This window comes from Mustela erminea, chromosome 17 (genome assembly GCF_009829155.1).
Source record: "Mustela erminea isolate mMusErm1 chromosome 17, mMusErm1.Pri, whole genome shotgun sequence".
NCBI lineage: Eukaryota > Metazoa > Chordata > Mammalia > Carnivora > Mustelidae > Mustela > Mustela erminea.
The window spans coordinates 27,277,114-27,302,332 of record NC_045630.1 but is presented as its reverse complement, the minus strand read 5'-3'; the positions used below and the strand labels follow the sequence as shown (position 1 = coordinate 27,302,332).

General features: G+C 48.7%; 1 protein-coding gene across 3 annotated transcripts in view; it reads right to left on the bottom strand.

The window, feature by feature from the left end:
• KIAA0040 (KIAA0040 ortholog) overlaps positions 1 to 24,725 on the bottom strand; it is a 42,608-nt gene extending 17,883 nt beyond the window's left edge. The window contains exons 1-2 of one of the 3 annotated variants that reach the window (XR_004280035.1): positions 24,710 to 24,725; positions 16,374 to 16,655 (exon numbers count right to left, since the gene is read on the bottom strand). The gene's annotated coding sequence lies outside the window, so the exon portion shown is untranslated. Of the gene's footprint in view, positions 1 to 16,373; positions 16,803 to 16,868; positions 17,125 to 24,709 lie in introns of those variants that run through there. The other 2 variants (XR_004280034.1, XM_032317783.1) reach the window with 2 other exon arrangements.
• Between the last annotated feature and the right edge of the window lie 494 nt (positions 24,726 to 25,219).

Below are 25,219 nucleotides of genomic sequence, written 5' to 3'. Positions count from 1 at the left end.
GGGCAATGACAGGCGAAAAGCTACCTTGCCATAAGATTAAGGCTGAAAACATAAAGGCCAAATCGTAGAGGGAGGAAGCAGAAATACTCTCATTCCAGGCATAACTCACCCCTGCGGAATGCACAGTGTGGGATATCTCTGACTCGCCAGGCTTTGGGCCCCAGGCTCCAGCCGGTTTGGGGGGCAGGGGTGCGTGTGAGGAGGACTGCGTGCTCCAGGACCATGGACCCTCTCACTTCCTGTCTGCATGGGTTTCCATCTGCATCCCTAATGTCATATGGAGAGTTTTGTGGTTTTTCTTTTTTCTTTCTTTCTTTCTTTTTTTTTAAAAAAGATTTTATTTATTTATTTGACAGACAGAGTTCATAAGTAGGCAGAGAGGCAGGCAGAGAGAGAGAGAGGGGGAAGCAGGCTCCCAGCGGAGCAGAAAGCCTGATGCGGGACTCCTATCCCAGGACCCTGAGATCATGACCTGAGCTGAAAGCAGAGGCTTAACCCACTGAGTCACCCAGGCGCCCCTCTTTTCTTTTCTTTTTTTTTAACAGTTTTGGTAAATAATGGTGAATGTGGAGGACATACAAGTCAGTCTAGGGACAGCGCCCTGTTCCTTTGATAACACTGTCTCAGTCTTTGTCTCATCAAACGAGGCTTAGGGGCCTTCCTGCAAAGAGCTTGCTCCTCCTAAACTCCTGTTTCGGAGAAATTGTAGAACTGACCTTGGCTTCGCCCCAACCCCTAATCCTCTGCCCTGGGCCCCCGAGTGTGTTCCTCTTGGCTCCTGAAATGCCCTTCTCAAAGGAGCCTTATAGGTATTGCAAATATGTGATTTGGGAGTGAGGGTGTAAGAAACTGCTTAGGCTGGGGATTGTCCTGGGAAGGTGGGGTGTGGGTAGACAGCACTACACACGTGTGCACATACACACACACACACCCTTCCCTCAGCCCCTACTCCTCCTCCTCCACCACCTCTGCTCCATCCTTGCCTGGAGACCTCAGAGCTTTATGGAAGACCCTCTAGAAAGCACAAGGGATGTCTGGGAGTGCAGGGAGGGTGGGCGGGGCTGGGGAACTCAGACCTTGGCTCTAGCTCTCCATGGGTGGCCCCAGGGCTGGGCTGTTGGCAGGCTCCACACCAGCTTTTTGGTTTTATCTCCCATAAGCAGCCCAGAATAATTATTTATTTATTTATTTTTAAAACTCAGACCAACTCAGTATCAGGGTCTTGAAGTAGGACATTGTATGGAAACAGTTTGATAGAGCAAAAGGTCTGAAGGTGTGGCCGTGCCTCTGCTGTTAGAAGGAGGGGCCGGTGTCCCAGTGTTGGGGGCTAGCTTACAGCAGCCACAGAGGGAGGGGGCGTCCTTGTAGGGTCCTCATAGGAGAGGCAGTTCTGCCCGTCAGGAGAGAGGCTCTGGGGCTCCAACTCTGGCTTTGGTCTGGTTTTATTTGTTTATGCTCCTGTAGGTTTTCATCAGAGCTGAATTCTTGGCTGAAAGACAGACCGAGAGCCATGAGTGGAGGGGAAGCTCAGAGACTGTGGGAGAAGTCAGCTCAAACTCTCACTTGTGACTTAGTGTGCATCCTTGGGAAGGTCATTTAGTTGCTTTGGGCCTCAATTTCTCCATCTCAAAAGGGGGAAAATTTGGACAAATAAGAAAGTGCTAAGACGTTTTGTCTGAATGGAAGGATACTGGGGACAGGGCTGGGCGAGTGCCTTTGTCTCATTCCTTTGGTGTGATTCTGAAGGTCCCATCACACGGACATACCTCCTGGGGAAACAAATAAGTTATAGTGAGCTGCCTCACAGAGTTCTTGGGTCAAAATGGACAGTGTACGTGAGCTCACTCCCAGGCTGTTAGGAACTATACAGATACCCAGAGCCATAATCGGTATCATTGCAGGCAGATGCTAGGACACAGTAAAAAAAGGCCACACCTCAATTCTTCCAGGTTGTCAAAGTGGCCTGAAATTCTTGGAACATTGGCTCTCATGCTGGGAGGTCTTCCTGTCTCCACCCTAGTTTGGATGGACGGACCCCACCCTCACCCCTACTCCACTTGGCTGTGCAGAGGTGCTGGGCAACCTGGATCTCCTTTTTGCCCAAATGGCCCCTGGTTTTCAAGGGCTAGCCGAGCATGTCCTCCCTGCTAAGCAAGTTCTGACAAGCACATTCCATCCTTTGCCAGGAGGCCTTGGGGCCCCGGCTGCTTGGTGGGAGCAGAGGGAATGCTCCCTGCATCTGTGCCTGCCCTTGGATTGACCCCGGGGGTGGGGGAGGTTTGGATGGAATGCGTGCGAGTCTCCTTTGGGTTGTTGACCGGATCACCATAAGACCAGCAATGTTGCAGGCGTCTCGTTCTTTGTATCTGAAGACGCCGGCAGAACTTACAGCAACTATTTCCATCAATAAAATCTGCCATTTGAATTACTCTTCCTGAAGTTGCATGTGGATTTCATTTCAAGAAACATTAGTTAAGAAACTATTATGTGATCCACTCAGGGCTGGAGGAGCACAGAGGTGTATGGAGGTCCCGACCCTGGGAGAGGTCAGGAAACAGAGACCATGCAGGTCCCTGCACACACACACCCCCAACCGTGAGCACCCCCTTTGCAGTTGGGAAGGTAATAATCACACTGACCTCCTGCCCCCTCAGCCTCGCTCTGAAAGTCAAACAATAATATGCATAGTTCTTTTATAAACTGAAAATGCTCTTCCAAGTTTTAATTTTCAAATATAATAAAGGCAGTTAGAGGCTAAAGTAAATATCAGAAAATGCCAAAGTGTACACACCATTAGGAGGGAGAGGGATCAATGCTGGCTTGGGTCGAAAGCGGGAGGTCCCTGCATCCTGGGGTGGGAGGCTGTTCTGACTCCTGCATGGACGGGATGTCCTCGTCACAGGGAGGTCGGTCCGTTGGGTGGGGAAAGGGAAGTTGGGGTGAGCTGGCTGGGAGGGGGAGCAAGGGTACAGGTGAGAGGCCCGCACACACAGAAACCCCCTGAGGAAGAGCGGGGAACGAGGTAGTTCAGGCAGGGTTGGGGGAACTGCAGAGGGCTTTGAAGCTGAACCCAATTTTGCTGTCACGGGTGCCAGGGAGGCCCTGAAAGTTGGGGAGACATGGAAGAATCAGGGTTTCAGAGGCCATGGACTCTTAACCCAAACCCTCTGGTCATCCGAAGTGTGCGGTGGCCAGAGTCGGGGACAGTGCAGGAGCCAGCCCCCACTCCTGGGCTCACGGGCAGTCTGCCCTTTCCAGCCAGGCTCAGTAATCACTAACATTACAATTAAAAACAAAGTTTTATTAATAGCCTACTTTCCTTCTTGCACAAAATCTGATTATGAACTGAAATGAAATATCACCAAACCCATCGGAAAGAAACTACGATTTATCTCGTGATCCCCTGGGAATGCAGGTGGTGGGGATAAAACCCTAATGGGCTTGCTTCTCGAGTCTGAGACCTGATGCCCCAATGGGCTTGTGTTTATTTATGACTGGGGGAAGTCCTATCAAAGACCTTGCACTTAGAACTCGTTTTAATTTCTTAAGGGCTTCTGCAAACATTTCTTTACTCAACCTACAGTAATGTAAGGAGAGGAGGAATTTCTTGCCCTATTTCACAGATGAATGAACCAAGGAGCAGAAATTTGTTCAAAATTTGTTGAAAATTGCAAAGCTGGTTAGCGGCCAAGGGCAGACAGGGTTGCAGTCTTCTGGTTTCCCAGGGTGATGTTGTCCTATGAAGCCATGAGAGCGGGGCAAATGATGGTGACGTGTCATCTTTTCAGTTTACTTTCTGACTCCCTGAGCTCTGTGGTCCCTTTCTTGCTTTGGACCTCAAAAAGCTTCTCTCTCTAGAACCCCCAGTCTTCCCCCAATCCCATTCCAGCCATTACCACCAAATCTCTGGGCTTCTATTCACTGGAGTCTCAGAGAAATATGGTTACCCTTGGAAGCCTTCCATGACCTCATGAAGGTGAGAGCCCCCTGCCCAGCACCCCTAACTGTCCTCATACTGCTAACCATAGCCCATACCTGCTTTTGGGCTAATAGTAGATTTAATCATCTGTCTTCCTTTCTAGACAGAATCTATTTCTATTGTGGCATCTGGGACATATTTGCTCTTGGAAAATATTTGCTGAATTAATGAATGGACATTTTTATAGGTGAGAAAACAGACTCACTGGATTAAACACTCAAGGTGTCATAGATGATCAAGGATGATGTGGTCATTCTTCTTCTCCCAAATATCCAGTGCGTATTCCTCTCTGCCATGCTGGTTTCTGAGTTCACACACAGCACTGTGGTCAGAAGGAAGAAGATACTCGGAAGAAAATCCACCAACTGGATCTTCGATAATCTGGGTCTAGGACAGGGTTTCAATGGGAGCTCAGAGTGCTTACGTGCCAGATGCTCTGGACATTCTAGAGTATCGGCAGGCTCTGCAGGCCTCTTTGGGTGACTGGCTATTTCTGAATATCCAGCTGGGCTATCAGTACCAAGAAACAAGATGACAGCAGTGATCGGTGGGCCCAAACGGAGATTGTACTTGACCTCACAGGGTGCCATATTGAATGTTACGACCTACCACCGTGTTCTTGAAAAGCCCTGGTTAGATGTCTTTCTGACACACTTTGATGTACATGACTTGTACATTTCATCTGGCAATTTCTGGTTGCCAGGCCGACGGAGGAGAGAGGATGCTTGTGTGTAGCACTCTCAATGTACATCTCTGTGATTACTGCAAAAGGCACCCCCTGCTTCTTCCTAGAGGGAGCAACTCCCCTTGCTAGGTCTTTCCTTCCTTCCCCGAGCCTGCATTGTTGACCCAATTGGGGCTGAAGGGGCCAAGACCTGCCATCTCCACTCTCCAGAGTAGAGCAGCAAATTGAATTCACCGCACGTATGTCCAGTAGCTACCCTGTGCACGAGGACCTTCTCTCCTTTCTAGGCTTTTCCAGACAATGCTGCCTCCTAAGAAGCAGAAACCTGCTAACTACCTGGGTAAGGAATTCCAAGCTGAACTAAAGATGTAGACCATGGACTTCAGGAATTTACTTCTTGTTGGGGAAACAGAGGAGCATAGAAGAAGAACCATGAAGCAGGACGAATTAAGATCCGCAGGGAAAGGCAAACAAGTGGTTATGGAAGCAGCAGCAAGGAGGAAGCTGTCAATTCCATGAGAGATCCCAGCAAGGCTCCAAGGAAGGTGTGATTGGGCTTGGCATCTGCCCGGAGAGTAGGATGATTAAATGTAGTGAGGCTGGAAATAAAGGCATTCCAGCAGCTCGAGAAAGCACAGCTGGCTCAGACAAAGAATCCAATCAAGGTGGCCCAGATCCGGTGCCTTCCAACCTCCTACTGTTACCATGGCAACACACAAACACCTCACTCCAGCCGGGCCCGCCCTTAGCCTGTCTCCAAGCCCCAGACTCTAGCCCTGCCAATCCAGTGAGCGGCCGGGCCCAGGGCTACAGGGCAAGGGTTCCTCCGTGTTGTGGCTCGAGAAGGAGGCCTGCTACAGGGAAACTTTCTCTCCTGTCCCAGGCCACCTCACCTCTTCTGACTTGAAGGCCCAAGGTCAGGGCTGAGAGTGGCTGGTGATGCATTGGGCCCAAGGCCCTTCAGACGGTGTTTTCTGTGGCCAACCTTGAAGGCAGATTATTGTGTGAGGAAACTTGAGGAGGCTAGTGAGTTTCGGCCCCCTTCTCTCCCGGCTCCAGTCACACTGTATTTCTCTCTGTATTCTTAAATGTGGTACTAATCCCGATTTCAAATCTGGGGTCACAAATGTAACTAAAGCTGCTTCCAGTTGGCACAAGTTCAAAGGCATCTTTCTCTCTCTCTGTGCACACACAGACACACAAACACACACACACACACACACACACCTTCAGTAGCTAGCCCACCCATGGAACAATACTGCTAACGTTTAGCACAAGGTCTGTGGAAACCAAACAAGATGTCCACCCAAGAGAGGCAAGACCTACATCAGAGGCTGAGAACTGAACACCCATGAGGTAGACGTGACTGGTGACCAGTGGCCAGATTGTGTTCGATCTGTGGCTCTCTGGTTCCACAGCACATCCTCTCCATACCCCCACGCCTCCTGCAGTACTATTTTAGGGACACCAGCGGAGGTCGAAGCCGGCCCCTCCTCCATTCAATGGCTGCCTCACCTCAGAAATTGTTTCTCCAATGGTAAAATTAGGGTAAGGAGAGCCCTGGCATCACAGGACTGCTGTGGAAATCAGAGGAGCTAAATAATCTGTATAATGCGGCAAAACCGTGCCTGGCACTAAGTAGATGTTCAATAAATGTTAGGTCCACCAGGCCTCCGGGGCATCCGCTGAGTAGTGCTCTGGCTTGTGGAACCCCAGCAAGGACGGGCCTTGTGCAGACCCTGGTGGCTGGGAGTGAGAGGAGGAGGATTTGGTGGCCTAGGGGCTTTCTCTGGAATCATGGTTTAGAGAGAGATTACCAGAGCTGAAAATTTCATCCTGCCTCCCCTCCCCGATGAGGGAGAGATTACCAGGGAGGTCAGGCACAGAAGCTGTGCCACGCCTACTGTCCCACTTGCCTGGAAGTTACCGGAGAGCTTCTCCTCCAGGAATCTTCCTTGCTTCTTGTTGACACATTGTAAATGCTCAACCCTGAGCCTGCCTATCTCACATGTGCTTTCTAGAGGCCTCTACCAGGCCAGGTCACAGGTGGTGTAACAGGTCAGGCTACAGCAGCAGGTGGAGGCATCCGGGACCCCTGGGCAGAAGGTCTTGCTGTGGGTCGTGCTTCCACACTTGGGGTGGAGCCCAGAGGAACAGTTTATGGTTGGGCCAGTGGGTCAGACCCTGGAGAGGCCGCCGGCCTGAGGACGAAGGCATTGGGGATATTGAGAGTGGCACAGTTCCAAATCTGGGGGGTGGCCCTTGTGAGCTGAGGTTCCCAGGAGACGCTCACCCCGGGGAAGAGGCTGTTGCTCAGAGCCACGCATGCGAGGGCCCGGATTCGCTCCCCGGTGCGTACAGCCTCCCAGGTGGAAGGTGGGATCTGTGCCAGCTGCTCTCCAGTTTCGTTTTTAAATTCCCCGTGGCGTCTAGCGTCATGCCAGGCACATATGAAGTTTTTAAGAAATGTGTACGGAAAGGCAGCCGGAGTCACGTTGGGGCAGCTTCTGCCTTCTAGAGTGAGGCCTCCAGGCCTCCTAAGAATTTTTACAATTCTCCTTTTGCAAACAGGAGCCGGAGGTGACTGACCGAAGGCAGGCCAGATCGCACGGATGATCTCTGGTACAGACGGGCAAGAATTACCCCTGGGAGACAGAACTTCCCATGAAGCTGCTGCTTCTTGTGTCTGCTGGCTGAGGTGAACCCCCAGACCCCACACAGCCATCACCTAGGAGGCACTGAAGCAACCCATACCATTTTGAGGTGGACAGAGAAATTACGCTTTTAGGAAGTGGTTTACCAGTTCATTTAGTTTCTTCCTCAGAATTCCACACAACCCTGGAGTCTCCTGAGCGGGGCACGCCAGGATCTCTTCATGATGCCCTTTGCACGACCTCCTGCCCCTCTCCCCAGCCTTCTTCCCCCGCTTCTCCTGTCTTCTCGTGCGTGGACACGGAGCCTGTGCAGATGCAGAGAGAACCACAAAAGCCATTCTAGGCCTTTCTTTGTCTTCTTCCCCTGATCCCCAGGCCATATTGAATTGAGAAAGCCTGTGAGACAAAATGTAGGCCCAAGGTATAGGAGTCACATAACAGTGTGACAGGGGTTAGAAGCTCTTCCTGCAGAAGCACTCGAGTCTGTTAGCCTGTGTTTAATGAGCAGCTACCATGTGCCAGGCCCTGTGCCCTGGGAACATAATCACCAGATGCTGGCACTGAAGGGAGATGGGGGAGATCCAAACCTTACCAAGTGTCAGAAATGTTTCCACATAAAGTAATACGCTTTGATTTTATCTCCTCTGGGAAGTCTGTCACCCGGAGCTGGGCTGAATGGTCCTCCTTTGGTCCCGGAGTCCCTATTGTGACACCTCTCACGGCATCTATTACACTGTATTCTAATTGCCTCTTTATCCATCCGTCATGATAGACCATGAGCTCCTGATTCACTACTGGCAGGAAACCTGCAGAGTTTCTTTGTAGGAGAGGCTAATGGATAATCCTCTGGAGCCACAGGAAGAGCACTTAGCTCTTGGGAGAGAACTCAGTTTTCTCATCTGCAAAATGGGCCTAACAGTGGAGCCGTCCTGAGCACTGAGTGAGAGGAAGTTGGCCGAGTCCTTCTGCAATGCCCACCATGCCACAGACCGTGCTGCAGGGACGGTGTGGTTGTCAGCTCCGCTTCCTCCTCAGTCACACCAAGAAGAGTTTATAGTTTATCCAAATATTTTCTTTCTCAAGCTCCAAATAACTCCATCTCTAGGACAACAAGGGGCAGGATTTGCAATCCCTCACTGAAGCACAACATCAAAAGACACAAATTAAGAGGCTCAGGATGGGAAAGTATGCTTACTTAAGATGCTTGTTGCCATCAAGGAAGGATGATGATAAAAATGCGGGAAGAGGAAAAAGAGTTTGGAAGTTCCTCAGAACGTTAAACATAAAAAAACCATAGGATCCAATTCCACTCCCGGGTAGGTTACCCCGAACAACCGAAAACAGGTGCTCAAATAAATCCTCGTCCGGGCTTGCTCACAATGGCCGAGTGTCTCTCAACAGGTGATTAGACAAACTGATGGCTACACAGGATAGAATATTATTCATCCACGAAAAAGCATGGAACACCAACACAGGCTACAGTGTGGCTGAGTCTGGAAAACACACTAAGTGAAAGAAGCCAGACGCAAAAGGCCACATACTGTAGGATTTCACTTATATGAAATAACTAGAATCGATAACTGTAGAGAGACGGGATTCAGATCCCGCAATCCCATGGTTGCCAGGGACTGGAAAGAGGGAGCCATGGGGAGTAACTGTTGAATGGGGACAGCGGTTTATTTTGAAATGATGGGAATGTTCTGGAACTAGACAGAGGCAGTGGTTACATAACATCGCGAGTGTACTAAGTGCCATTGAATTGTTCACTTTAAAATGGTTAAGTTTGGGGTACCTGGGTGGCTCAGTAGGTTAAGCGTCTGATTCTTGATTTCGGCTCAGGTCATGATCTCAGGGTCTTGAGATGGACCCCAGCGTCGGGCTCCACGCTCCCAGTGTGGGGTCTGCTTAAGATTCTCCCTCTCTCTCTGCCCCTGCCCTCCCGTGCATGCTCTCTTGCTCTCAAGAGAAAAAAAAAAAAAAAGAAAGAAAGAAAAGAAAGTTAAGTTTATGAAATGTGACTTCACCTTCCAAAAAAAATTGTGGGAAGAGATCATGTAAAATTTCTTGAAAGCTAATAGACGATAAATGGGAAAAAATGGTGGTGTTCTTATTAGTAATTAAGAAGTATAAAAGGGCATGGATTCTTTCTAGTGTGTATTTATTCATTCACTACAATACCAAATGTTGAATGACCACATATCTCAATGATTTAAGTATTTGTTATTGAAGCAATTGTATTTTTTAAACCACTGAAAACTTATTCCTGGAAAATGTCTGTCAGGGACATCAGACCTCCTTCCCCATGCGGCACATGCTCTGTGACTGTGTCCTTTTCCCTCATCCCAGACAGAATGGGGAGGGGGGGAATGCAGTGTTTCCATCTGGAAGTGAGATAGTCTTTCCGTGGCCAGCTGTGAAAATCTGTGCAAGTGCAGTAAAAAGCAGCTCTTCCTCAGAGATGTCAAGAATATTCCCGTTCTAATCTACCAAGAGCATGATAGTTGGAGATCACCAAGTATCCTGAGGCACTCAGCACATAGTGGCCTCTTTTCTGAATCAGAGAAGGTGTTGGGCCAAACATCCCTGCAGGACAGGAACCGAGTTTCTCCTTCAGAAACCAGGAGAGCTCGGAGCAGGTCATGTCTGGATGGTGTGGGGTGCAAATGGGCTGCCCTTTCCCAGAGGCTGTTTCGTGATGGGATAGTGTGGGTCATCCTGGCAATGAGGCTGGAGCTTTTACTGTAGAGCTCTGCTGTGCAGTGCTGGTCATCGCTGCCGAGCAGATGGTGGGCCTTGGGCGGGAGGGAAGGTTTGAGGTCTCGAGTGGAAGGCAGAGAGAGTGGGGGGAGGGTGTAAACCTCAGTCATTTACAAGAAATGGGCTTGACAGATGGGGTAAGTCTGCAGGGCTGGCCTTCAAAGTGGTGGGTTTCCTTTCAGCTTTGCCACTTTTCTGTCCCATAATGTTGAATAAACAATTTTGACGTGCTCATAAAGCAACCTGGTTGGGGGGGGTGCTGTCAGATTGCATGCCTCAAATTCTTAGCTCCACTGTTCAACGAATGGCTCTCGAGAGCCTAGCATGCACACGAAAAGTGTAAGGGAACCAACAAATGGTTCCCTGTACATTTTCTCTCTCCCAGTCCCACGTCACTGGCAAGGGGACTTTGCCCGCTGTGAGTGCCTGGGGGATTTTAGGCCACTGAGCATGAGTGGCCTGATGGAGCCTCCAGGCTATGGCCAGGGCTTTTCGAGCAGAAGGGCTTCTGAAAGACCATATTTTGTCCCCCTGGTGGAGCTACAGAAGGTGCCAGAATTAGGAAACCAGGACCAGAAGGATAGAGACTCAGGACCTCACTTGGGTCGGGGAGAGAAAAGCAAGCTCCTGACTTGTACTAAACCATTCTCTTCTCTGTTTACGACAGCCAGAGTTACAAGTCATGCGGGTTAAGATACAGCATGTCCACTGTGTGTCTCCTGTGCCCATAACACGACAGCTAATGGAACTTCGCAGTTTCCACGGCTTCTTCCACTGACTTTAACCCACAGCCTCTGCACTGACCTCGAAACCCGTGTCCTGTGTTCTCAGGACAATTTGAAGACTGAAAGTATTATAACACACAACCATCCTTATTGCTGTTACATTTTTTCCCTCTCTCCTGCCAATTTTCTTTTAGGACTTGCTTGGAAAACTAAAGAAGCTCCTGATAGACTTTTCTTAAGCCTAACCAGCTTTGAAATCAGGAGTGTGTTTAAGGAGAATAAAAGTCAACTGAAAAACATCCTAGGAGGAAGACATTGTAGACGGTTAAGAGCAAAGGCAAGCCTGCGATGGCTTAGAAACAATCTACCATTTGACCAAGAAATACAGCAATGATTAGGGTTTCTTTCATTTCTTAGCAACAAGCTCCATGGGGCAGCTCGCTTACGATCGTTGGAGTAAGTCTCTTGCCAGGGGGCCAGGATTTGGTTTGGACACTGCCATGGCCTCTTGGGAGTTGCCCCGAGAAAGAAATGTTGTGTTTGTGTGAGGTTCGTTTTGGAACTCAGCTACGTTGAGGTCCGCTCACGTTCCCAGGTGGTGTTCGGCTCAGATGGCTCAGGCCAGTGCGGGTGGAAAAGTCAGAAACCTGAGCTGGTCTGTGGCCCTGGGGATCGCCCTTCAAAGAACTGGCTGTTGATTTTCCTCTTGCTGCCTGGAGAGGGGAAAAAAGTCTATCTGCCACTGTTTTCTCTCTCTTACAGCGCCTGGGATGAATCCCTGAACTCCTGTGACTCACTTGGAGCCTTTCTCATGGAATGAGGGCGTGTGGGTCAAGATTTGATGTTTAATGATGACCTGTCCACTCGTCTCAAAACCCTCTTCCTGACAGGTTTAATAAAACATTAAAGGGGTTTTGGTTAATTAAGGCACCCAGTGCTATCTCCTTTTTTCAGGGGTATTTGGGCATTTTTATTTTTTTAGGATTTTATCTATTGATTTGAGAGAGAGAAGGAAGGGGGCAGAGGAGGGGGAGAAGGAAAGGGAGAGACTCTCTAGCAGATGCCATGCTGAGCGCGGAGCCTGGTTCTGGGGCTTGATCGCATGACCCTGAGATTGTGACCTGAAATGAAACCGAGTCAGACGTTTAACATACTGAGCCACCTGGGTGCCCCGGTATTTGGAAATTTTTGAGAAGTTTAAGGACAGAAGTTAAGGAAACAGAAGGGATCTGTGTGGTATGGAGACTGCCTTACAGAGGAGATCTGCCCCTTTCTCGGGAAGATCCGCTCCTGGTTTTCCTTGGAGGCCACTCGGGGAAAGCTCAGCCCTCAAGTGGAGTCTTTTCATGTTGCATCTCTGCCAGCTGTCTGAGTGTGTGTCCTCGTGAATGAGGTACACAAGGTCCAGGTGATAGAAACCCTAGAGAGTGTCTGCTATTCCTGAGCGGAGAGACGGAGCTTGGGTTGTGGTCCCTCCCCGCCCCCCTTCATCAGCTGTGGAGCCAGGGACACACTTCAGCTCTCAAACCTGAGTTTGCTCATCTGTGAAGTGAGGGGCGGGGCTGGCTCATTTCTAAGTGTTTTTCCACTTGAAGTCTTTGAGCCTGTGGTTATTTCCTTTTGCTCATCAGCAGCCAGCCCTCATCAGAAGTCGGCTGTATCGAAAGTTTGGGTGTCGTCGTCAAATTTGAGCTTCATGGGGGTTGGACTAGGTCAGGCTTCCTTGGTTGGGACAGAAGAGGACCACAGGTCCACTCAAGTCATCAGCCCATGCTCAGATTCAGGGCCAGTGCTGGTTTACCCGGCACCTTGCTGATGATTAGGAAAACAGCATCCCCTCTGAGAGGTCACTCAGTGCAACTGTGGTTGGGTCCCCGGGCTGACAGGTGCAATCCTGGCTGCTTTCAACCACGAGCTCCCAGGAGTCCTCGTGCTGTGCTAGAGCTGCACAAACAGAGCAGTTACGTCCTTGGGCTCTGACTACTGGAGATCAGGAATAAAAGAAGCGGCCAGAAGAGATGCATGTCATCGATAAGACGGAAGGAGACTTTTACGATATAGTTAAAAAGCTGCACGTCTGGGCCTATGATACTCCCCAGATCCTACACGTACACAGTCCGTCTAGCTGGCAGCTTCAAGAGGAAAGATTAGTAATAATAACAAAACAACTTACATTTTTATAGAAGCTTGCAGATACATTACATGTATCTTTCTTTTTCAGTTTGGTTCTGATTCTAACTATTGCTCTGGAAAGTAACAATTACCGTCATTTTTAAAAAAAGGATTTTTATTTACTTATTTGGGAGAAAGAGATCTAGAGAGAACATGAGCAGGAGGGTGGGGAAGAGGGAGAAGCAGGCTCACCACTGAGCAGGGAGCCCAAGGCTTGACTCCTGCCTGAGATTTTGACCTGAGCCCAAGGCAGATGATTAGCCGGCGGAGCCACCCAGGTGCCCCCAATGTAACCCATGCGTGTCTAGTTCCCAGTTTGAGGGTTTTTCCCCCTTCCACACTGGGTCACATGATTTCCTGATCTGGGTCATGGCAGCTATGCCTTAAGTACTATTCTATGAGGGTTTAGAATCCGTCTGAGAAAGTCATCCTTCTTGTTCCAGTGATGGTAGGACTCTCCTATACAGATACAATTACTAGGCTGGGGTATGAGTTCTGGGGAGGTCTTGGCAGCTCTTGAAGTTGAACTAAAGGATGCATTTCTCATAGGGTGAAGTGATTCCTGGAGATTCACTTGTTTGGTTAAAGGCATCCGTACTGCCTGAGTGCCATTAACGCAGGACACTTGCCAACATTTTACGTATCACCCTCAAGGTATCCTGGGAATGCCTTGATATTATGATATTATGAAAATAATAAAATTATTTTCATTATTATGAAATATAGATATTATGAAAATAATATCTCTAGGCCAATCAGTATTGGCCAAATCCAAGCCTCTTCAGTGTTAACATGGTCTCACTGGCAATGTTATTAACAGGCTCTTTGGCCACCTTCCACACTGCTTTTATGCATATCATTTGGGGCAGTTAAATGGGAGGCCCCTCCATTCTCCCTGAACTCCAGACCTGTATCTGTAGATCACCACCTACCATGTGTCTACGCCTGGGCCTCTCCTGGTCACATCTAACCTAAATGTGTGTAAAGTGGTAATCGATGCCTTTGCCCACAATCCACTTCCCAAGGCCACTGCTCCCTTAGTTCATACGATCTGTGTTCTGGACATCACAGTGCACGCCCCCCCCCCCCCGCCCCTTAGCTCCACACCTTATAATCGTCCTCTGTTCCGCTCACTCTCCCCTAACCACGTTGACTTGGTCATGAGGCGTACTTTGACTCTACTTCCTAAACACCACTAACATCTATTCCCTTTCCTTCATTCCCACTGTCATGATCTTAGTTGAGGTCCTCCTTATCTCTGCTTTTCATATCTCCAAGACAGCTGCCATCCTGGCCATTAGTTCTCTCTCTAAACACAAACCTGACCACACCATTTCTCTGCTTGAACACCCAAAATGATTTCCTTAGTATAGTACTATGACCACAATTTCTTGCAGTTCTCCCACCGTATCCTTGACTTTGCATATACTCTTTCCTCTGCCTGAAATGCCCTTTCCCTAATCATTTCCAACATCTCACTCATCCATCATTCCTGCAGTGTTGACTTCCGGATAATTCCTGGGGGAGTTTATCACTTGCTCCTTTGGATCACTTCGGTGTCCCATAACTACTGCAACTATAATGTGTATTCTGTGTGTGTGTTTTTTTTTTAAAGATTTATTTCTTTATCCTGAAGCAGACTCTATGCTGAGCATGGAGCCCAACGTGGAGATTGATCCCCGGACCCTGAGATCATAACCAGAGCCAAAACCAAGAGCCAGCCACTTAATGGACTGAGCCATCCAGGCGCTCCAACTATAATGTGTATTATTCTGAACTATAGTCTGTTTCTGTATCTTGTGTCATTTATCAGATTGTGGGTCCTCAAAAGCAGAAATGATCTCATTATCTTTGGAGTCCAAGGACCTGGCATGCTGCCCAGCACACAGTAGGTATAGTAACTATTGTATGAATGGATGAAGTCAGTGACTTAACTTATTGAGTGTTTATTATTCTCTAGAGTTTAGTTTTCATAGAAAAGGGCAGAAGTCATTCTTTCTTTATTCTACAGGCTAAATATTGACCAAGTACAGAGGCCGGAGAAACATTTGTTTTGTCCTGTATTTCTTTCCTAGATTGTATCTTGGGTGGGAATGGGGAGCCAGAATTTCAGAGGAAATGAAGGATTCAGTCAGATTTCCCTGCACAGTTGCCTGGCTAGCCCAGCACTGGGCAAAAGGAAGGCACATCAGAGTAGGAGGATGATGGTAAGACCCTTGCTAACTTGACAAATGACACGTCAGTGGTTTTTTTCAGACCTGTTCCTTATAGCGCGAGGCTCTCCCATCATTCATCCAGACTTTCAGATGAGGGTTCCTTAAAATTAGCTTCAGATTCTTACAAACTTTAGTTGAGTGAATGGAATGCAACTGCTTTGAAGGAGGGGGTTTCTGAGGAAAGAGTGATCTTCTCAAGTGCACTCTTTCCCCCTTCCTCATTGAACAGACTCGGTGGAGAAGTCCTGCCAGGTAGCTAGCATGTGGGCTGCCCGCAGTCTCCTCTCCGTGAAATTAGGACAGTGCACCTCGGGGTTGGTTTCCCTTTCGGTCAGGCAGGACACGTGTTCCTGCTAGCTAACGTATATAGCTTATTTAACTCGATTATTACACAATGTATTCTGTGAAGCTCTTAAAAATACTAGGGAAACAGGTCTTTTTGTGTCCTCAATTCTACTCTCAGACAAGCCAGTCTGGGCCCCCCTGAGCTGGGGGGCAGGGTGCTGGGAGTGGGACCATCTAGAGATTCAAAGAAATTAGGAAGCAATCTGTGTCATAGTAAATCCCCGGAGGCTCAGAGGCTAGTAGGCAGGTTCCCATTCCACCTCTGGCTCCAGGCCATATTTTCGTTTCGGCTGGTTTCTTAGCCGGGTTGAAAATTTGGCTTCTCTTAGAATAATTTAGAAACATCTAGGACTGAGATGCTTTTTAGTGGGTCTCAGGCCTTGACTTTTTCAGTAGCAAATAGAATGTCCCGCTGTCCCAAAGCACCTACAGGCCATATTGTCAACTGGACTAAGGGAACCCCACCCCAACTCCTCCACCCCGGAGCCCTGTGGACTCAGTCCAGAAGCAGATGTCAGCCTGCAGAGAACCCTCGCAAAGAAGCGAAACAAACTAGAACCAGAGTCGTGAAGGGCCAAGAGGCTATTTAGAAACGTTCCTTAGATCTCACTTACCTCTGGGGCTGTTCAATCCTTATAAAGAACGAAAGTGAGCTGAAAGTTCCCTTCCAAACAGAGAGCAACTTAAACCACACACACCCACACCCACACACAGGCACACAAGCTCAAGCTATATTAACACACAAGGCTAAAAGTGTAGTCAAACACACATACGCAGGTTAAAATGTATTCGCACACACAGTCTGAGCTATGTTAACACACACACAGTCTGGAGACTCACCTTTCAGTCCACCCGAGGGCTTCCTGCAGGCGCCCAGGAGGAAGGGGGTCTCCGTCTCCCCGCGCGGCCCGTCTGACAGCGGCGGGGTCCCGGGTGAGGTCAAGGTCGGGGTGAGGAAGGCCGCCCCCCGCGCGGAGCCAGGTGCAGAGAGGAGGGGTCAGCGGGGGCCGGGCGCGGCGCGTACCTGCCGCTCGCCTGGAGGAAGGCACCCTCGGCGTTCTCTGCCCTCCTGCGGGCCACGCCTCGCATTTTTTGAGGTTTCACTCCAACTCCGTCCTGCCCCTGATGTCAGAGACACAACTTCCTGAATCCGACTCGCCCTCTCTCCCGCCGCCTGGGCTGGGCCCCACCTCCCCTCCCGGGCCCACAGACCGCCGGTGCCCTTGGACTCGGCGCCCCCGCCCAGCCGCGCCCTCCTCCGGGACCCCCGCCCCCCGGTCCCCCCGCCCCTCCGCCCCTCCGCCCCCGCCCAGCCACCGCGGGCCGGTGCCCCACCAGGGCCGGAACACGCCTCCTGCGGGACCCGCGCTCTCCCCGCCCGCGGCGCCCGTCCTCAGTCCATTTCACAGACGCACCAAGTTCCCAGGGACCTGGGACAATTCCGGGGCAACTCTGCTTAGGGGAAGACAACCCAGTGTTGTCTTAGCGGCCTTCTGGGCAGGGGGAGTGGAAGGCATGTGGGAGGGAGGCCCTGAGACAGACTGGGCGCCAGCTCAGTGCGGCTCCCAAGCCCTATCTGGAGGAACGAAAACACCCAGCTGCCTCAGTCAACCGCTGGGTGCGGTGGTGGTGGTGGTGGTGGGGGGGGGGTTGCACACAGCCTTGGTGCTGCTCCCTGAAGGCGGTAAGGATAACCCTGCGCCTGGGTGGCTCAGTGGGTTAAAGCGTCTGCCTTCAGCTCAGGTCATGATCCCAGGGTCCTGGGATCAAGCCCCGCATCTGGCTCTCTGCTCAGCAGCGAGCCTGCTTCCCTTCCTCTCTCTGCCTGCCTCTCTGCCTACTTGTGATCTCTGTCAAATAAATAAATAAAAATCGTAAGAAAAAAAAAAAAAAGGATAACCCTGCACCACCTGAACTGTCTGAGCAGAGACCAAGGGGGAAACTGCTTGCAGAAAGTTCTCAGAGGTCCTTCGCGTTCTCCTCGGCCGCCCTCCATTCGCTTTTTATTCTGATTTCTGTGGGTCCAGTTTGGAGCATCTGGACCCTTGGCAGGGAGATTGTTCAGTGTCTCCAAGGTTACTGGGGGGCAGGCTGAGGGTGGGGTGGTGCCAGGAGCTGGCCCTGGAGGGGCCTCCTCAGAGCCATCTGGGCAAGTCCTTCCATGACATAGACCTGAGGCGCTGCCCGCTTGACCGTATTTGCCAGGTGCTCAGGGACCAGGTGCCAGGTGCTGAGCGGGGTCTTGCCTTCTCTGCATGTGGGAATTAAAATGACTCTTGAGGTCAACGAGACTCCTTTTTGTTAGTGCTGGAGAAACCAAATGGCTCTGAGTTGAATGGCCAAAAAGAAAACTCAGCCCTTCGGTCAGAAATGCCAAGAATTAATAAGGGAAAATTTTTTTTTCTTGCAGCGGAAGGAGATGAGATGAGACTATCTTTCCAGAAATCCAGGTGGAGTGAACTGAATCTAGATCTGAACGAGAAGGGGGAAAGCGGGTTCAAGAAGCAAGTGGGCTAACAGGTAATCCCAGCAGACACGGGAAGATTGTGCTTGCAAGGCTGCTTGGAAGTGTCCAGACTGAGGGGCTTCCCTCCGTCGAAGGGTTTACCACGCTGCCCAGTGGCTCCTTCTGTAATCATACTTTGAGCCTGCAGATATCTACCTATGTAGGCTTGGGTCCTCTAACACTCCTGGAACTTAGAGCCAGGTGTAGAGTCTGAGGGCATTGAGAAACCCAGACGGGTGTGGCAGGGGGTTAGCAGTGAGGCCTTAAATGCTGGCCAAAGTGTTGGGGAATGGATATGTCCTCCCATCTTGAGGAAGGACACAAGATACTGTGCCAAGTGCTTTACACATATCCCCAAACCTTTCAAAACTCATTTATGAGATGTATTCTCGTTTTATGAGGAAACAAGTTCAGAGAAGTGAAGCAATTTCCTCAGAGTCATAGAACTAATAGATGGCGGAGCCCTGATTGGAGTTCCAGTGTTTCTGAACTCCCCAGTTCATCCTTTTACTACTATATCATCAAGTAGAGAAGTGGCTTGCCTTCTGGGAAGGAATTCCACACTTGAGCAAGGGTAATGTTCAGGGCTGCAATGAGTCCTACTGAGGGAAGGCTACAGAAAAGACTTTTCTGGAAATCCAGAGCAACATTACAGATTGGCTATTTAAGGTTGCCTTTGAGAGAAACAAGAAGAAACCGAACTGGATGGAGAAATGGAGACCGTTGGCTTGAGCTGAAGGCTTCATGGACATGGTTTCAAATGTCAGAAAGAAAATCAGAGTCCTGTCTGTAAGGTAGTATCTCTGTGAGGTCTCAGTGAAGCACAGAAAGCCAACAGCTTCTGGCCCAGGGAACTCAGTGACCCATGGGTGAGCAAGATGGTGGACTGGCTCATAATTGGTTGCTAAGGCTGCAAGGTCTGCCTTGGCGGACCTTACTAGGAAGATGCAATATAGTAGATGACAAGGAGTGGGCATCTGGCCAGATGTTCTCACACTGGGCGAATGATGTATTCCTTACTAAAAAGCAGGTTAGAGCACCCACCTCCTGTCTTATTCCCTTGGCGCTTAAATCCTAACTTTGATGAACTCATAAAAGGCCCTGGGCAACCGCAGTGCTGTTACATTTTGCTTAATCCTCATTATTTCTCGTGTTTTCAGTAAAGATATTTGAAGGTGGTCAGGGGGTTAGTGGGCTCTAAATGGAGTGAATCAGAGCATTAACATCTAATTAAAAAAAAAAAAAGAAGCCAAAATAAGCAGATATGTGAACTGAGACTGGAAATTGGTGTGATCACCCCCTACTAATTTAACACCTGGTTTCACATCAGTATGTTGGGGACACAAAGCTTCCCTTTCAGTGTCGTGAGAATCAATAGGGTATTTAGTGTCCAGCCCATAGCCTGCTATGAAGGTGCCGACTGTCTACGCTGGCTTTTCTTTCTTGGCCACACCCTGTTTTAGCCAGGTGGACTGGCACTACTGGCCAGACTCAGTGTGCCATGTGTGGCCTCCATCCACATTCTCCCATCAGTTTGCAAATACCCTGAGTCTAGAAGATAATGTGTTCGTGCCCAGGACAGTTCTGCTTCCAAATGGGCATCTTCTTCAGGTATGGAAAATATTACATTGAGAATCTTATCTTACTCTCCCCTAAAACTGTGGCATATTCTTACCTGTGACACTTGGGTGAGTATCTAGAAGCATAAACAGGGCTCCAGAAAGTCACCAAACGTCAGCCTGGACTTTCTGAGGAACCCACTGGAAGTCAGAAGGGCTTCTGACAAGGTGCAGGCTGTTTGGAGGGAATGACCCCGCCTACAAATGGTATGGAGAAGATGAGCACAGACTTGTTCACCAGATCCTGAAATACATGAGTGTCTTGGAACCACAAGAGAGGCAAGTTCAAGACAAGTCAGCGGAAATGCTATACCACGTAGCAGGTAATGAATGTATGGAATGGGTTATCTCCCAGAGATGGCACCAGCTGGTAACATTAGTGAATTCCAGAAGGGTTTGGACAGATGTGTGAATGGCAGAGCCATAAAGGAGAGCTTCAGGAAGCTAAGATCTGCTCCATGGATTGGGGAGTTCAGGGTGGCCCAGCAGGTCATTTCACTGTGCGTATAAGGGGTCTTTGTGGACAATAGTCTTGGCCTCGCTAGAGCTGGGATTTGAGCCAATCGGCAGGGCCAGTGCTCCCTGCCCAATCCCTGGTCCCAGTGGCCTTTGCCTCACGAAGGCAGCAAAACCTTGTGCTTTTTACCTTAGCCAGGGATCTTCTGCAGATACCATCTTTTATTTTTAGTCTTGTGCGTATTTCAGTTTTAGCAGGTTATCTAAAACCCAGCAAGTTCTCTAGCTTAATTATAGCCATTCTAAGAAAGCATTTCCTCTGCTCCCCACCAGCTTCCCTCACAGCCCTTTTAGAAGGCATTGCTTTTTCATTTTGGTTTTGGATTTCTAAAGAGATCTGGAGAGCCCGTTTTCCTACCATTTATTATATTTCCTTCTTGTGATTAGATTTCTGTTCAGACATTCCCTTCTAAGCTGTTGAATTCTGACAGAAATTACTCTAATTATGAAAGCTCTTCCTAAAAGAGCAGTGACAATTACTTTTCTTGGGAACTCTATTTAACGTAGCATCCAAAATGCCTTCAATGCTGCATCAGGGATGCCAGGAAAAATATTACTTTTATGGCTGTAGCTCTAAATCTTGGCACTGGGGAAAGTTGCAGAAATTCTTGGATGTCTCTTTTGATAATCCACATGTCTCCCCATGCATACAGGTCCCACGGCTGTGTGCGCTTTGCGCTTTCTGTAGGGTTCCTACATGTTCCAGGGCCAGAGCACCTTGCCCTGCCGCTTCCATAACTAGGGATGATAGGGTGGGGGGCAAGGGCTGGCTCGGAAAGCCCTTGGTTTATACCTCTGGGGCGCGAAGGGGCTCAGTTTTCCTTTCCTGCTTCTGGTGCATAGCCCCCCAGAGTTGTGTCTTGGAAGCTATGTTTACGGCACTGCGGCTGGCTGTGGTTAAACTCTCCAGCACTACTGTTCCACGCTCTTTGGTGCAATTCAGCTTTGGTTTTGTTCAAATGGAAACAACAGGCTCTGGCAGGGGGTCTCAGGGCTGGAGGACAGCCCCTTAGTATTCTCATTTTGCCTCTTTTTTTTTTTTTAAGATTTTATTTATTTATTTGACAGAGAGAGATGACAAGCAGGCAGAGAGGCAGGCAGAGAGAGAGGAGGAAGCAGGCTCCCTGCTGAGAGAGCCCGATGCGGGGCTTGATCCCAGGACCCTGAGATCATGACCTGAGCTGAAGGCAGTGGCTTAACCCACTGAGCCACCCAGGCGCCCCTCATTTTGCCTCTTTTTGTGATTCCCCTTGTCTTCTGTTCTTCTCTTGGGGATGGGTTTATGCATCGTTTTATTGAGTGAGCCCACCATGTGTGTGGGTTTCAGGGAGTATTTACGTGGATGAGAGAAAACATTTCTGGCCACTTTGTCAGCGAGATGTCTGGGAAGCCCCAGCCTGCCCTGCCCAGCACATTCATTCTGGCAGAAGTTTTTGTGAAGGCTGAAATTGTTTATTCCTCTTGCCTGTAGGGCCCGTAAAGTAACTGTGCCTTTGAAGTTTGCTTCCTTAACTAGTTCAGTGACTCAGAACCTCAACGTTGCCACCAACAAACTTCCTCTCCCTAGGCTGGCTCTTTCATAATAGGTAAAAGGAAGGGCTGACAAAAACACGAAATAATGGGATAGCCTTCATTTACTAAGTTGCGGATATACACTCCCCCTCTCTAGTTTTATTACCATTGACTTATTGTTTTCTATGTGTGGAGCAGTGTAGGCACATGCCTTTACATTTCTCATAACACTGTGACATACTATCATACCGGTCTAGTAGATGAGGACACAGGGATTTGGAAAATTAAAAAATTTGGAAAATTTAATTTGGAAAATTAAAAAAATTTTTTTCCAAAGAGCAGGTAAATGGTCAGTAATGATCTTACCTGTAAATGGTAAGATTCTGAGAAATAGGAACACATTTATTCAGCACATGTATGTTCCCAGTAGTATGAGAAACATGAGATATACAAAAATGTATCAGGCTCTGGCGTGGCAGAGCTTACCCTAGGGTCAGACTTGAACCCAGAACTTTCTGGATTCAGAACCCCACGGCTACCCACTTTAATCAACTGGGACACAAACAAAATGATCTGATTCTGGGATGGTAACAAAAATAACAATACTTCTTGAAGCTTATATATAAGTTTCAGTTCACAAAGACATTTCACCTATGTTGTTTAATTTAACCCGATCTTTATTAGGAGGGCAGGGTGGATGAGAAGCTGGGGCCTGAAGAGGCTGGTTGCCCACCATCGTCGCATAATTGGACAAGAACCAAGGTGTTCTGGCTCCTAGGCCAGTGTTGTTGTAGGCAGGATGAATGACGCACTCCAGGAATATTTCTTGGTGGAGTGTTAGACCTCCTGGTCATCTGAAAGTATCTGGAAGCAAAGCCTAAACTGATAAACTCAAGCAGAATCTGGATATCTGCCTTGGAAAATTCCTGCCCTCGGAAATGCATGGGCTACAAAATGCTTCCCAAACTTTTCCACCAAAGTAGCCCTAAAGGGTAGGAAATTGTTGCTTTAGGAAAACATTATTTGAGATCTTGTAGCTTCATATACACTTGACACACTTTCTTATACCTCCAGGGATGCCCCCCCACCCCAGTTTGGGAAGCATAGGAAGAGACGATATATGACACTTATTAGCTGTGCTCTAACCAACTGAGCTAATAAATGAAACTTAGTGGGATTTCAGCCAGCCAGCCAGCCATGGGCAATTGTTTATGGAGAATCTGCAGTGTTCTCTGCATTGCGCTAGGTAGGCACTATGAAATGGCCCTTAAGGAATTTACAATCTGCTGTGAAACTGACCCATGGAATGATTAGGAGATATCAGAAAACTGCTCATAACGAGGTGCTAAGTTTTAAAATTTGGATTTAAGGGAAGTAAGGGCTGGAGCATTCATGGAAACCTTCGTGATAGAGCTGGGTTGTGCAGAATTGAGGAGATGCGGAAGAATCTGAAGATGGGGAAAGAGTGTGAAAGGTTTCTGGGTTGAACCCAACATAGACAAAGGTGTGGAGAGGGAATAAATGGTAGGGATGTTCTGTAAATTATGTTAATTATTTTATAACCCTTTCTCAATCTCTCTGTCTCTCTAATGCAGAAAACTAGGGCAAGACTCAAAACTATGAAGGAGAAAAACCAAGTATCATCTATAAATCTGGTGACCAATGATAACCATGGTTACATTTTGATACGGGCTGTTCTAGTCTTTAAGCAGATTAGAATTTGTATGGTGGTAGTTGGGGGTCACTGCAGACTTTGAACAATGGACAGACTGCTCTCAAAAAAAAAAAAAAAATTCAAGCTGGTGGGCTTTTGTAGGATTTAATGCAGTGTAGAGAGATTGAGGGACTAGAGCCAGAAACTCCAGCCTAGTAGGAGGCCACTATATACTCTAGCTCCTGCCTTTAAAACTAACTAACTAACTGACTGACTAACTAACTAACTAGTTGCCTTGATTAGTGGAGAGCTCTCTATCCCTAGAACAATTCAAGCAGAGGCTGGGTGGCCACCTCTCAGGGATGCTGTGGAAGGGATTGCTATCCCTGGAGATTTAGTCCATAGGATCTCTTTCAACCCCAAGTTCTAGGGCTTACATTGCTAGCTGTGGAAATCCACGTTCTAAGAGAATGATACTCTTTCTTGTGATTGGATCACAATTGGTTTGCTCAGTAATGTCATTGGGTGACAAGATAAATGTTACAGGGAGGTAGAAACCAACTATATTTGTGGTGCTGAAATTAGTTCTTGTCTATTTTAGCCTTGCTCTCTCTCTTGCCATATTATTTGGCAGCTGCTCTTAAATGAGGAGCCTTTGAAGAGATATTCCTACCCTTACCTCATCTCTACCTGCCTGAGTCCCTGCTTAGCCATCATCTTCTCTAAAAACATCTTGGCTCTCCAAGACTTAGGAAAAAGCCAGGCCTTTGCATTCTCAAGGGACTCTGGGCTGATCCACCCTAGAGACTGCCCACAGTGAGGAAATCGCCGCTTATTTGTCCCCCATGCTGGGCTGGAAGCTCTGAATGAGCAGGGTGGTACAGTTCTCAGGAAAACATAGGCCGGTGAGGGAAGCCCCTTGGCTGTAGGGCCAAACCTGGGAGGTTGTGGAGTCTTCCCCAAGTGTGGAAGAGCATGTCGCCCTTCCTCTGAATTTACCTCCTTGTAAGCACCTGAAGAAACACTGGGTTCTTTCTTACGTCAGGAAATTGGGGTCTACAATTCTGTCTCCTCACAACAGGCTGAAAATATAGCTGGAATGATGCATGAAAAGGGACACACGAAGGGAAAAGAACATAATTAAAAATGACATGGGGTCAAGGCATGGTAGGGCTAAAGGGATTAGCGTGGGCAAAGAGACTTCCTTCTGAAATCAGATCAGGTACACACTTTCCCTAAAGCTGCTGTGACATTTATGGTAAGGAAAGGACCTTTCTACCCCTCCTCTGTGGCGGCCTTGGATCACAACACCTGGTTCTGTTCCAGGGAAACAGAAAAGAAGAACAAGATAGCTTCTGTCCTTCCCCACCTCCAGCGTTAGGCTTGTCCTTTGTCAAGTTGCCGATGCTGCGGGCTGTCAGGGAGGGGTGGGCAGGAGAAAACGCGCAGGCTCATTGAGAATTCTGGACACAGTGTTTAAACCTGGAACACGCTGGATCTGAGTTCCTGTGAGATTCCCATAGGTTCTGAGAGCCTGAGTTAAAACAAAAAACGTCTCTACTTCCGAGTGAGCTTCTAGTCCTCTGATGGAGTCACTAGGCAACAGTTTTCTGTGGCTCTAAATACCATGTGGGTAAAAGATTATTTATTTCTATATATGGCCAGAAAAGAGCCCAATCATGGGCTGGCTTCTTGGTTGACCCTGTCCAGTTTTTCCAGACCTGCAGACTCCAGAGACTTGCAGGCTGGACATTGGTTTCTGTGGCCTCTGTGTAATTGGGCTCAGCATTGGAAAAGTCTGCCTCCCAGAGCGACGGCCCCCAGTTGTCCTCGTTCCCCACCCCCTGGCCTTGCCTCTCCTCCCCTCTCCTCCCTCAGA